Genomic DNA, 12,959 nt, shown 5'->3' on the forward strand with positions numbered 1-12,959 from the left:
TCACGGCTCACAGGAAGAAGAATATTTGACGATAAAGGCACACACACGCACGTGCACATACACACACAGACACACACACATGCATGCACGCACGCACACACGCACACTCGGGTCACTTACACCGCTTGAAAATATAGTAAACGGAAATACTTAATTCAGGGTGCACCTTGATTTTTTTATGTCTAACTTTGCTTCATAAGAAATAAGATAAACCAAGCATGGTGGCTCACACCTGTATTCCCAACACGCAGGAGGCCAAGGCAGGAGGATTAGGAGTTCGTGATTATCCTGAGCTGTGTAGTGAATTCTAGGCTAACCTAAGCTACATTAAAATATCTCTCAAATAACTAAAAATGGGGGTTGGGGTGGCTCCCACGGTCAAACCTGAGAGGTTGCGTCTTGATGGCCTGCTCAGTGGAAGGAGAAAACAGACTCTTAAAAATTGTCCTCTGGCCCGCAAGTGTTCTGTGGCATATGCACCTTTCTGCAAACAGACCTATAGATAGATAGATAGATAGATAGATAGATAGATAGATAGATAGATAATAGATGTAATAAAATTAAGAAGAAAAAATTAAAAGGGAAAAAAGAAAAAGAAGGTAGCATGTGATTGTACAACAAATTTCAGAGCCAGCGGACTGAAGACCCCTGTCTCAGAAGCCCCGGGACCACAGAAGTAACAGAGGGCAAAAGATAGCAGTAAGTAGGAGGGGACCGATGGGAGAATTTCCCCCAACTATTATGAAAATGAGGACTGTTCCAAATAGGTAAATGGTAATTTTTACCAACTTTTCTGGATGTCCAAGACTTTATTTGTTCTTTAGTGTGTATATGTTATGTGCATAAATTTGTACTATATATGTATTATATATGTAGTACTATATATGTACTACATATGTAGCATAGATATGTACTATATAAATACACATCTATATTTTAAATATTTAAATATTTTTAAATATTAAAATGTAAATATTTTTAAATATTTTTGGAGCATCAAGTCTAGTGTAGGCTTCAGACTTCCCGAAGTGGATAAGGTCCTGGTCTCCTGGTGCTCACATAAAAGTAGAGGAGGACACAGAAGAATGACCTGTGAAGCAGCCAGTGTTCTAAGGGCTATGACATGGATCATATACAGAGCTGTGGGAGCCAATGGGGACTGTCGGTCCAGAAAGGGTAGGGTCTCCTGCACATGGAGATTCCAGGAGATGGCAGGAAGGGGGAAAGACACCTTCTTTAATGGTCTAGTGTGCTGCAAGTGTGGCTATTTGGAACTTGGGAGCATGGTTTCTTGGACATGCAAGGAGTCACATGCCAACGGTCTCTGTGGAAAGAGAACAGTTACCAAGCAGGCTAAGGTACTGACTAGCCTCCTGAAGCCCCAGGGGAACCCATGCAGGGGCTTCAAGCAGATTGATTTGAAATATCACTAAAGGCAGAAAGGGGAGGATGCTGGCTGGAAAGCCAGGCTAGGGAGAGGGTCCTGCTAGGGGGCTGTGCTAAAAGCCAGTACAAATGACCTGGATGGCAGGAATGGTAGAAGGAACACAAAAGAAGGGACCCATGAGAGGTGTCAAGGATTGGGTAGCTGGGGGCCTGAAGCCAGCAAAGTGCAAAGGTCATGTCTGGGATTACCCTCCTATCCCCACATCAGACTTGGAGTGGGCTTGTGTTATACTCAGTTCAGGCGGCCTTTATTCAATTACTGAGTTTAGAGCTGCAGTGTGGTCTGAGATCCCTCTGATCATGTCTTAGTTAGGGTTACTACTGTTCTGATGAAATACCACGGCAAAAGGGAAGTTAGGGAGGAAAGAATTTATTTGGCTTACACTTCCACATCGAAGTCTATCATTAAAGGAAGTCAGGACAGGAACCCAAACAAGACTCCTGGAGGAAGGAGCTGAGGCAGAGACCATGTCAGGTGCTGTTTACTGGCTTGCACTTCTGGGTTTGCTCAGCCTTGTAGAACCCAGGACCACCAACCCAGAGGTGGAACCACTATGAACTGGGCCCTCCCACATCAATGACTGATTAAGAACGTGCCCTACTGGCTTGCCTGCAGCCTGATCTTATGGAAGCCTGAATTGAGGACAAGACTTTAGCTTGTGTCAAGGTGGCATAAAACAATCACAGACCTGAAACGTGAGGAGCCTGGCTTGAAGCAGGAGGGGAAACCACAAAGGAGGATCTGAAGTGGGGAGCAACAGAGTCTCAGGGCTAGGCCTCGCCCTGAAAGAAGTAATTTAACTCTACTGAAGACCAGTTTCTCCTCAGCTTGACCTGGGCTCAAACACACCTCACCCTCCTGCCTACGGCAGCAGCAGATTCCACGGATCCTCTCAGATCCAAGCAGGAAAGAAGCTTCCCTGTGCTTACTCAATCCAGCCAGGGCCTGCTGTGGGTGGCATCGGTTCCAGGCAGAAAGCACACTTACCAAGGCAGGCTGTTGAAGAGTGGCTCTGGGTTCACCCCAGCCCCCCACCCCCGTGTGTGTGTGTGTGTGTGTGTGTGTGTGTGTGTGTGTGTGTGTGTGTGTAAGGGTTGAAAGGGCCCATTCTGAACTGTTTGTTGATGGAGGTGCCCCATCCATCCCGGGTAGATTCACATGTTCTTTCCCCAGTGCTCTGCAAGTGCACACAGGTATACTGCCTGCTCCCCTGCTACATTTTCACTCTGTGCCAAGTCCACAGCTCAGCCTCGGTGGAGGGAAAAGGGGTGGAGAAGGAAACCCTCGATGTCTTTTTAGTAATTAGCATGGACTATGTCGGATCCACTTGATCCATGGAGATGCCAAACCTAAGAACCCCAGGACGTTGCTGCGTTTGCGACACTGTCTCTTTAAAGACAGTTCCCATAATGTTGATTTTGACACTGACAGAATCAGAGGGAAGATCATGGGAAAGAGGGACAACACCTTGATCTTGGACACTTGAACTCCAGAACTGCAAGGAAATAACGCGTGGTGAAGAAGCTTCGAGTTTGTGATTTCTAGCTAGGCAGCTCTAAGCAAACAAATAAACTTCCTCTCCGTTCCCTTTATGGGAGCTGTTCAGTGTGCGCTAGGAACAAACTCTGGAGAGAAAAATAAGAACTTTTAACACCCAGAGGAAGCAAGCAGGGATTGGAAGGAAGTTCATTTCTAACACTCTGCTCAAACAGAAATGCAACGTATTTTTCACATTTAAAATTATCTATCGCTTTGCTCTTCACGCAGCGTTTTCACAAACTTTAACTCAGCATCCATCACCTAGGAGCTTGTGAGAAATGCAAATTTCCCGGTCTCACTTAAAGACAGGGTGAATGTGCAACCCACCGGGTGGGGAGGTGAAGGACTGCAGCCTGGTAGTGATTGGTTGCAAAGCTCCACCAGTGAACTAGGTAAATTCCCCAGGAGTCTGGTGGTGGTGGTGAGACTGGACTTTGCACAGATGTGAGTGGCCTAGCAAGGTCGGTCACCTTGGCAACCAGTCCGGAGAGGTACAGGCTGCAATGTTTGCCCGGGTTGCCAGTTCTTTTCCCTAGAACCGCTGGAAGCTCACACCAGCCGCTCAGAGACTCGGAGGTGAGTAGCTTGCCTGGCTCCCGGAAGCTTCGGGTAAATAGAGCCCAGGGCTAAGGAGCCAGAGAGCAGCCGGGCGCGTGCGCGGGGCGCGTCCCCGGCCCGGCCTGGGCGGGAGCGCGCCGAGGGGGTGGGTCACACCGGCTCCGCTGGCCTGGCGCGCCATCAGAGCCACTCAGAGCGCCTGGCGGAGGACACCCGGGGCCCCACAATTAATACCCCGCGCCGGCTCGCCGCGCCGGGATTCCCGTGCCGGTTGTCCGGGAAGGAGGCGCTAGGTCAGCTCTGAGGCCGCAGATAGCTTTACTCCCAACGCTGCGTCCATCTGGAGTGGAGCAGACCTCCCCGCGTACTCTTGGAGAGCGAGCCGGGGCTGCGACCCTGAGGTCCAGCGCTGTCGTGCGTTCCCCAGGCCGCCGGGACCTTGCCACAGGCACTGGGGCGGCAGGTGGGCGAAGGCGGCTGCGCAGGAGAGCGAGGTGAGTAGGGTCGGGAAGTTGGGGGGGCGGGGGTCTCGGAGGACGTTCTCCGGGTCTGGAACAGGCCCTTGCTCTGAGATATTCTCTCGACTGGACCCCTAAGTTTCTTTGTAGACCCGCTGGAGGCTGAGAGTTAAGTTGCTGAAGGATGTTGATCCTTGCCGGGAGAGTGAAGCAGTCCCTAGCCACTCCCCTAGCCTGGGCTCCAGCGGCGACCAGACCCGGCGTCCCCTGCCCCGGGGCTGCCACTGCACCTGGGGCTCTTCCTACGAGGAGACCCGGAGTGTGACAGGCTCCCGCGTTTTCCTTCAATCCCTTTAATTTAAGCAGAGAGACACTGAGACACAGACACAAACTTAGTTTGGACACTGTAAACGCCACATTTCCAGTGTTTTAAAATTGCACGTGCGTATTGTAGATCCGTCGCGGGTTTTTCGGGACACTATAGGACTGGAGAGCGATGGTTGGGGACAGGACGGGGTCTAATTGCCTGCAAGGGGGGCAACTCTGGCCTTGCGTGCCTGTTCTGGGAGCAGGCACAGCTTTTAGGATCTGGCCCAGACGGGTCCCTGCGCCCTGGCTCCTGCTCAGGAAGGGGTGTCCTTGCTGAGTTGCGCCCTACACTTTCCTCTTCTTCCTCTGCCCCGCCTGCGGGGCTCCGCCTGGTGTCCCGGTAGAGGGCGCCAGCTCCGGATCACCGCCGGGGCCAGCGGAGGGGAGGGGATTTGCAAGCCTCCAGGTAAGGAGCGAAGTGAACCACCCAGAGGCGGGGGTAGGGTGGGTGAACCGGGCTCAGGGCCGAGAAGCAGCGAGTGGCTTGGGAGCCGCTGTTCGGGACTGTGGGGCTGCTGTCCCGCGGGAAGTCGTGATCTTGTCTAGGAGACTCGGGAGAGCTTGGCAAGGTGAGGAGTGGCCGGGAGCTCGGAGGCAGCACCGGGCCACGGAACGCAGTCCTCGGGATGCCTTTGCGTGCCTCCCAAGGCGGGAAATGGGGTCCGTTTCACGGCTGCCAGCGGTCCTGCGGGGGCGAGGCTGGAACCCGGAAGGCACTGGCTGGGAGGGGTGGCCGGTCCACAGGCCGCTACCGCCCGGTGCTGTTTCAGCTCGTGGGGTACCCGGCTTGTAACAAAGGCACCGTGCGGCTGCTAATTCCACCCACTTCCGTCCTTGCTGCCTTGCGGGGGAAGTCCGACCGAGTTTGGATTTTGGATTTCTGAGTTTTGGGGAAGTTCGGTGAGAGGCGGGGAAGAGGGCTCCCGGGCTACGGTGCATGAGGGAACACAATTCTAACTTCGCGGTCAACTCCCTCTCCGTGGCTGCCCAGGACTGCCTGGGTTCCTGTGCTCTGTGCCGCGCCTGGGCAGGACCAGCGAGGGTTTGAACCAGGCGCTAGGCGAACCCTGCCTCCGTCTGCCCACGCCCCTCCCTGTGGAGTCTGCGCGTGTGCGCGGCTCCACAAGGGCGGGGCTTAGCCCGAGTGACAGCCTGCAGCTCCTCCCCTTCCCCACTGTCCCCAACCTCCACCAGGTACCTAGAGAGTAGAGTTCCAGAAAGTGGTAATTGTACTACTGGGAGGCACAGGAGGAGAGGTTCCAATCTCGGGTCATAGTTTGGGTCCGGTGCAGGGTTAAGGGCCTGCTGTGCGGGACTTGCAGACCTGTTGAAGTCAGTTTATTGCAGTTGCAGTACTGTGGAAGGGAAGAGGCCACTTGGTTTCCACCGTTGCATCTACATCTCAGGTTGTCACCTTGCAGACCTTAGCACAGACACGGTATTTGTCCGGGGATGGATGTCAGGAGAGGCTTCCCTGTGTGTCTCAGGACCTGGATCTTAGCGGAGGAAGTGTTCCTTAAGAGAAAGGAGGCTAGGTACACTAGGCTGACAGGTGCCCTCAGCCTCAGGGTCAGTGCATAAGTCACCTCTTCACAGCTCTCGCCTGAGCCCAGTCTGCTGTTGTAAGGGAGGGGCTGGCTTCCATGAGGTGCTTGAGACTTAGGAAAATCCCCCAGCCTGGGATGGCTCCTCAGATTTTTGCCTTGCATCTCACCACCTCTTTCAGAGGGTGGGTTTGAAGACTGATGGGTTAGGAGCCTGAGAGTTCTGCAGGTCAGACCTGCTCCATAAGCAAGTGGAGTGTTTGTTGTTACCTGTGAGGAGGTTCTGCTTGCTCTCATTTTGCTGTTTTGAGGTAGGGTTTCACCTGTAGCCCACAGTATACCTGTCTCAGCCTCCTGAGCGCTGGGTGTTCAAGTATGAAGTTTTCATAAATTGTTAAATCCCTGCTATAATTCTGATCTGGTTGGACATAATAAAACTTCTTCCATTAATGACACTACTTCAATGACACCAACTTTAAAGTTTAAGAAATGCTGGGGGAAATTAAATCTTAAAAAATTACAAACAAACAAACAAACAAAACAACCTGTAGAACTCCAGGACGGTCCCATTAGAGGAACAGGATTCACTGCTTCCTGTTTCTGGTGGTATCTCACCAGGTAAACCTGGGGCCAGGAATTCTCCCCAGCACAGAACCGTCAGCCTCACCCAATGTGACAAGGCCACAGACCTGAAAGTGTGCATTAAAATAAGTGAGAGTTGCTTTGGAAGTTGATTTTCCTGGCTTTTCTTTTTAAACACACTCCCTTCCTCTTGAATCTCCTTTATAGACTGACCTAAGCATGTACTGTCCAAACAGTTCTATTAACACTGAGCTCATGTTTAAGACATGGGACTTTGGTATGACACTGAGTGCTAGTTAAAACGCATGACTTTAAAAAGAGAGGTGTGTGACTCCAGCATATCATTCTGGGGCTCAGAATGTCTTAGTGCTGGGCCAGCCCTGGAGACGCTCACAGGCAATGAGTGAGGACAGCCTATGGAGTCCCAGTGGCTGGCCTCAGGGTAAAGCTACTGCTGCTGCTCTCTCAGCCAAATGTTCAGCCCCTTTGAGCTTCCTTTCCTTCCTTCAGGATGGGGATAATAGTACTCTAGCCTGATTTCCAGCTATAGACATAAAATTAGATAAAGTATGTAAGATACTTGGCATAGTGCCCAGAACATAGTAGCTGTTCAACCAACAGATGAGGTGTAAGAACGGCATTTCCCCTCTCTTCATTCCCATGTGGCATCGAGACAGGTAAAGAAGACAGTAGACATTGGCACACCCTCACCCCCACGCTTGTCAATTCTTTACTCTTCTGCACTGAAGGATTCCTCCACTTTGTCAGCAAGCTGAGAGTGGGGAAGGTTATTGGCGATGGAAACTTTGTCCACTTGTGGGAGAAATTTGCAAGGGCCTCCGGAACTGCAAGGCCTTCCTCCTGGCCATGCCACTGTAATTTTGTGGCTAAGTTTCCAGTCATTTCCCTTTCCTTTAGACTTAAAGTCTATCCGAATAACCAACAAGACAAGACTTAAACCAAACAACTTAAAACTGAACTGAGAAAAGGAAGTCGGTATTCCTTTTCTTTCTTCTCTGTCCAATTAATGGTCCATCTGTAATGCTAAAGAAAAAGAACCTGGTTCTGTGAAAATCGTGCCGGCCCAATCTTGGAAAGAGGGGCCATTTTATTTGGGAAAATGGAAATAGTTTCTGAGTCTTTAAGTGTGTGGATAGGAGGAAGGGGAGCCCAAGCTCTCCTTTCAGCTCTGTTTTCTCAAGTTGTGGTAGACTCTGCGTCCTGAAACTTGCTGTGCTCTGAGAAGCAAGAAGAAAGTCATTCAGTGGTGAAGCTGAGCAGACATGGAGTAGCCAGGGTGTCCATTTCATACAAGGAAACACTGGGAAAGTTCTCAACTTCATAAACCTCAGTGTGGGAATAATGCATCCTGCTCTCCTCTCCCTCCCCTGCCCTCCCCTGCCCTCCCCTCTCTTCTCCTCCTCTCCCTCTCCCCTCCTCTCCCCTCTCCTCCCCCTCTCTTCTCCTCCTCTCCCTCTCCTCTCCCCTCCTTCTCCTCTTTTCTCCCCTCCCCTCTCTTCCCTTCCCCCCTTCCTCTCCTTTCCCCCTCCTCTCCCCTCCCCTCCCTTCCCTCCCTGTGTTCTGGCCTTTATCTTTCAAACACTTAGAGGTTAAAACCCTGGAGGTTCTGCCAAGCCATTCACAGTGGATGGTGTGGTTTTGATAAACTATTTCTTCTGTCTGTGGTATAAATGGGAGAAGGAGAGGGCCTGTGACTGTCCGGATTCCACATTTGGACATGAAATGTATAGCTCTCTCCCACACTGGAAAATGAGCTCCCTGTAGCCAGTCAACAGATGCAGAGGTTAGGAGCAGGGTCTCCCCCACACCCCTGCTTTGTGCCTCAGCTCCATTTGTAGCCACTTGTCGTGCCCCCAGTGTGAAGCCTGAAGCAGCTGCAGGGCATGCGCCAGGCCTGCTCAGGGCGTTCGCTTCCTTTGTTGGGAGGATGAACAGGCAATGTTATTTTGGATCACATAGCAGCCTGTTCAAAAGCGTCCTGCATTCCCCAGCTGTTCCTCCGAGGCTTTGAGAAGAGAGAGCGAGAACGTGCCAGCTGCTGGACCACTGAAGTTCCACTTACTGCCTTTGTCCAGTAACGGGGAGGCTAAAGTCCAGGAACTGTTGTTAGCATGGCACTCGCAAATGGTGTCTGTTCCTGTAATATCAGTGATAGTCTCAATAGAGTTAGAGCATGTCACGGCAAGACTCAAAGGCAGATGTCACCCCCACCCCCCAGAGCTATTGTTTTAAAGATTTTATTTTTAAATTGTGTGTGTGTGTGTGGGTGTGTGCGTGTGCCTGTGCGTGTGTGTGTGTGTGTGTGTGTGTGTGTGTGTGTGTGTATGTATGTATGTGTGTGTGTGTTGTATGGGTATGTACACTTAAGTGCAGGAACCCAAGGAGGCCAGAAGAGGAAATTATGTTCCCTGGAATCTGTTAGGTTAAGTCTTAAAAGCAAATGTCACAACTTATTTCTCTCTCTCTCTCTCTCTCTCTCTCTCTCTCTCTCTCTCCCTCCCTCCCTCCCTCCCTCCCTCCCTCCCTCTTTCTTTCTTTTTGTCAAAGTAACTTTCGAAATATTTTACTTATTTATTTTTTAGTAATGTATATATGTGCGTGTCTATATATGGACAGGTGGGTTCTCCTAGAGGCCAATATTGGCCAACAGATCTCCTGGAGCTGGAGTTACAGGTGATCCTGAGCTCCCCAGCATGGGTGGGGGAACCAAACTGGAGTCCTGCCCAGGGGCAGTATACACTCTTACCTGCTGGTCCATCTCTCCAGCCTCTCAAAGTAATTTTAAAGGATATATGTTTATATGTATGTTTTTTGATAGTTTTTCCATACTTAAAACAGCCTGGCTTATCTTTCATTGATTACTAACTCGATAGACGTAGCATTAGACTTGACTTCTGAGTCTGGCTTAAAACTGTTTAAACTGGCCTAGGGCAGTGGCTCTCAACTTTCCTAATGCTGCAACCCTTTAAAACAGTTCGTCATGTTGTGGTGACCCCAACCATAAAATTATTTCCTTCGCTACTTAATATCTGTCATTTTGCTACCCTCATTAATCAGAACACAAGTACCTGATATGCAGTGTCTCTGATAGGGGACCCCCAAGGGGTAGAAATCCTCAGGTTGAGAACTCTCCTTGGAGGGAGACCTTGTGGTAAGGGAATATACATACATTGTATGTAGTTCTCAAAGGATTGGTAGACCTATTATATTTTGAAAGAGAAAGCCTGTACTAAGAAGGGAACATCTGTTATTACTGGGGAAATACTTGTCACCAGCCCTCATGCCTGCCAGCACTTGCCCAGAAACGTACATCTTCACTAATGCAAGCTGTGAGTTAGCAAACCATCGATGGCCACAGCATAAATCACAGCTCTCTGTTGGACTTCAGTTGGCCTGTACCCCCTCTGTCTGTGAGAAGTCATAAAATGGATACACTCTAAGCCCTGAGTCTTAGTCCTAGAGGCTCTTGTCTATCATCACCGAGCTGGATGCTGCGGTTTTCAGCTTTTCAGCTTCTCTGGTCCCTCCATGGCCTCCCTAGCCAAGTCATACACCTTGCATTTAATCTGTTTCCACAGAGGCCATGGGTCTTCACACTGCCTCCATTTTTAGTTTGTTTTTTTGTCTTTTTTTTCTTGAGGCTGTCGAGGGTGCCCAACCTGGTCTTCAGGGCTGACGAGAACATGTCTCCCTTCACAGAAGAAACGGAGGCTTCTGCCTTGGATAACCACCTAGGCTAGGACCACAAGAATCTGACTCCAAATTCAGCCCCTCCCTAGCCAGGGGTTGGAAGGATCAACTCCTCCGGAGAGCTGTAATCAGGTGCCATCTTCTGAACCTTCTTTTGCTGATCCTGGGCACAGTAGCCTTTCCCAGATGCCTTCCTGGGTAGATCCTTTCATTACAGGTTTTACATTTTTACTGTTCTTTCTGCCTTATCTCTCTAAGATTTGTCTGTTAACAGCAACAACAATCCACAACTATGATTCTCTGTTACATGTGCCACATGCATGCTTGCATGCTCACAGACCCATAATGGCTACGGGACCATTTTCCTTTCTTGGCCAGTCCAACACCCAACACCACATTTATAGCATCACATGGTTTATTTCTGTTCACTGGTTTGTATGCTGCAGATTTTCTGATGGTGGAAGGGCAAAACAAGCCTGGCCTGTGCTCGAGAGATGGCTCAGTAGTCAAGAGCACTCACTAGCTGCACACACACACACACACATGCACACACACACATATGCACACACACATGTGCACACACACGACACACATGCACAGACACACACACACACACACACACACACACACACACACACACACACACACACACACACCCTCCTCTATCTCATGCTGCTCAGGGGTTAGAAAGAACACCCATTTCTTTCCCTGTAGACAGAATGCGACAAACTTTGAGGGACAGCTGCAGAGGGACCCCATTAACTCAATACTGTTTTCCACTCACTTTAAAACCTTTGCTTCTCACCCTCGGCCTTGGGTTGCTTTCCTCATTCCCTGGATGGACCTCTGTTTTCCCAACGACATTCTGTCTGTCCTGTTCTGATCTGCGGCTGTCACCTGACTGGCCACCTCCTGGCAGCTGGGGGTTTCAAGTGTCTTAGGGAAGCCTTGCCTGGGATGCCCTTATGCCACCTGTCATTGGTGTTTAATTGCATCCCCCACTGTCCGGCCTGCTCTGCGTTGGGGTAAGTTCCCATCACCCTGACCCCAGCATCCTCCTCTGGGCTTCCCTGCCCCTTGTCTCCAGCTTCTCCTGGTTTCCCAGTGCAGGGTCTCATGTCTTCCAGGTTTCTTTGTTCTGGCTTCATCCTTCCCTGCTTTGGTCTGTGCCTCTTAATTCGTTCCTCTTTGTCCTTTCAATGATTTGCAAACTTACCCCTTTGTCCCGAGCTAGTTCTCTTTGGCTGTCTCTTCACTCTAGCCTGGTGGTTACGTTGAGCACAACACCCAAGGTTTTGTTTCCAGGTAACTTTTGCCTTTAGAAAAAGGTTCTTTGGAATTGAAGTTTGGAAATACCAGTTATGAAACTGGTCAGGTCGGGTCATCTAAAGGCTTGAACTCTGAGGAAGATTGTTTGAAATTTATTTTGGCTTTCCTTCCGCCTGAGAGCAATTGACATGTATGCTTGTTTTGGATAACCCTTCCTTTTCGCAAATGAAAATTGTACGTGAAGAGCGGAATGAATGCGTTCCCGCCCCCACCCTTTTTCAGGTTATGTTGCTGGAGGATCTTTAGAGGCAGTTTGTGCTTCCTTGACTGTGTGGGCTGTGTGGAAGGCTCGGAAGATTGGTCTTGCATAGCTGTCCTGGGGCTTTTCGTTTGGTAGGCTTGCTGGTCATTTCTGAGCTCTGACGGTGAGGGCAGGATCCTATGCCGCAGTGAATCTAGCCCTTATCAGACTGATCCTGAAGAAGGCGTCTTGGGAATGGAGCCCCAGGCTGTTGGATGTCCTTGCCCTGCCTTGTGGTTACGTACTGCTGATACTTTCCACTGTCCAGTAACTCCTCTTTCTGAAATTGTGTGTGTTGTGTTTTAAGTGCACACTACTTAATTGGAAATCCTCCTGCTTTCAACTCCAAATTGGGTTTGATTCCTTAACATTTTTAATTTAAATACAGTACAAGTTTCTTACTCTTAGATATGGGATGCTGTACACAATGCCAGAGCAAGAGGTTGTGTTTCAGTGTAGAGTCTACCACACCCAGACCAAGGAATCTTTGTTTTAGAAGATGTGAGAGGAGTCAAGCAGACTGATCATTCAGTCTATTGGCCCATGGTAAATGCATCTATGCCTGTGTCCCCATGCACTTGTGTGGTGTGTGTGTGTGTGTGTGTGTGTGTGTGTGTGTGTGTGTGTGTGTGTGTGTGCCTTCTTGTACTTCCTGGTGCTGAGAATGCAACAGTGTGAATCCTGTCTTCATGGAGCTTCTAGTCAGAGCTCCTGTACAGAAGCAGCATAGTTCCTGCGATGGAGGCTCACTCTAAGAGTATCAGTCAGAGAAAATGATAACTGGGATGCTGCAGCCTGAGGCCTGACTCGATCATGTATGTGTTCTCTCTCTCTCTCTCTCTCTCTCTCTCTCTCTCTCTCTCTCTCTCTCTCTCTCTCTCTCTCTCTGCACCAGCCTCTATGGCTGGGTGGCTGTGAAGAGATGACAAGAAGACAATCTTGGTTTGAACTCAGATCCAAGATCACAATGTCAGTGTACTCTTGTGTGTCCTTGTCCCACTTTGGCCCCCTCCCCATAGCTGTTTGTGGTGAAGGACAATGTGAGTCCGGAGCCATTGCATAAAGAATGTTCAGTTGGTGATTTAATGAGCCCCTCCCTGCTGTGTAAGGGACACACCATGGGGATCTGTCTGACTAGGTCTGTAATTACACATGTCCGCGGACTGTTCTCTGTGTTCAGT

General features: G+C 49.9%; 1 long non-coding RNA gene across 1 annotated transcript in view; it reads left to right on the top strand.

Moving 5' to 3' along the window:
• Positions 1-3,702: 3,702 nt before the first annotated feature.
• Positions 3,703-12,959, top strand: part of LOC116883544 — a 55,747-nt gene continuing 46,490 nt past the window's right edge. The window contains exon 1 of the long non-coding RNA XR_004385771.1: positions 3,703-4,038. This is a non-coding gene — a long non-coding RNA (uncharacterized LOC116883544). The remainder of the gene's footprint in view (positions 4,039-12,959) is intronic.

The sequence above is a fragment of the Rattus rattus genome, chromosome 14 (assembly GCF_011064425.1).
Source record: "Rattus rattus isolate New Zealand chromosome 14, Rrattus_CSIRO_v1, whole genome shotgun sequence".
Classification (NCBI taxonomy): Eukaryota; Metazoa; Chordata; class Mammalia; order Rodentia; family Muridae; genus Rattus; species Rattus rattus.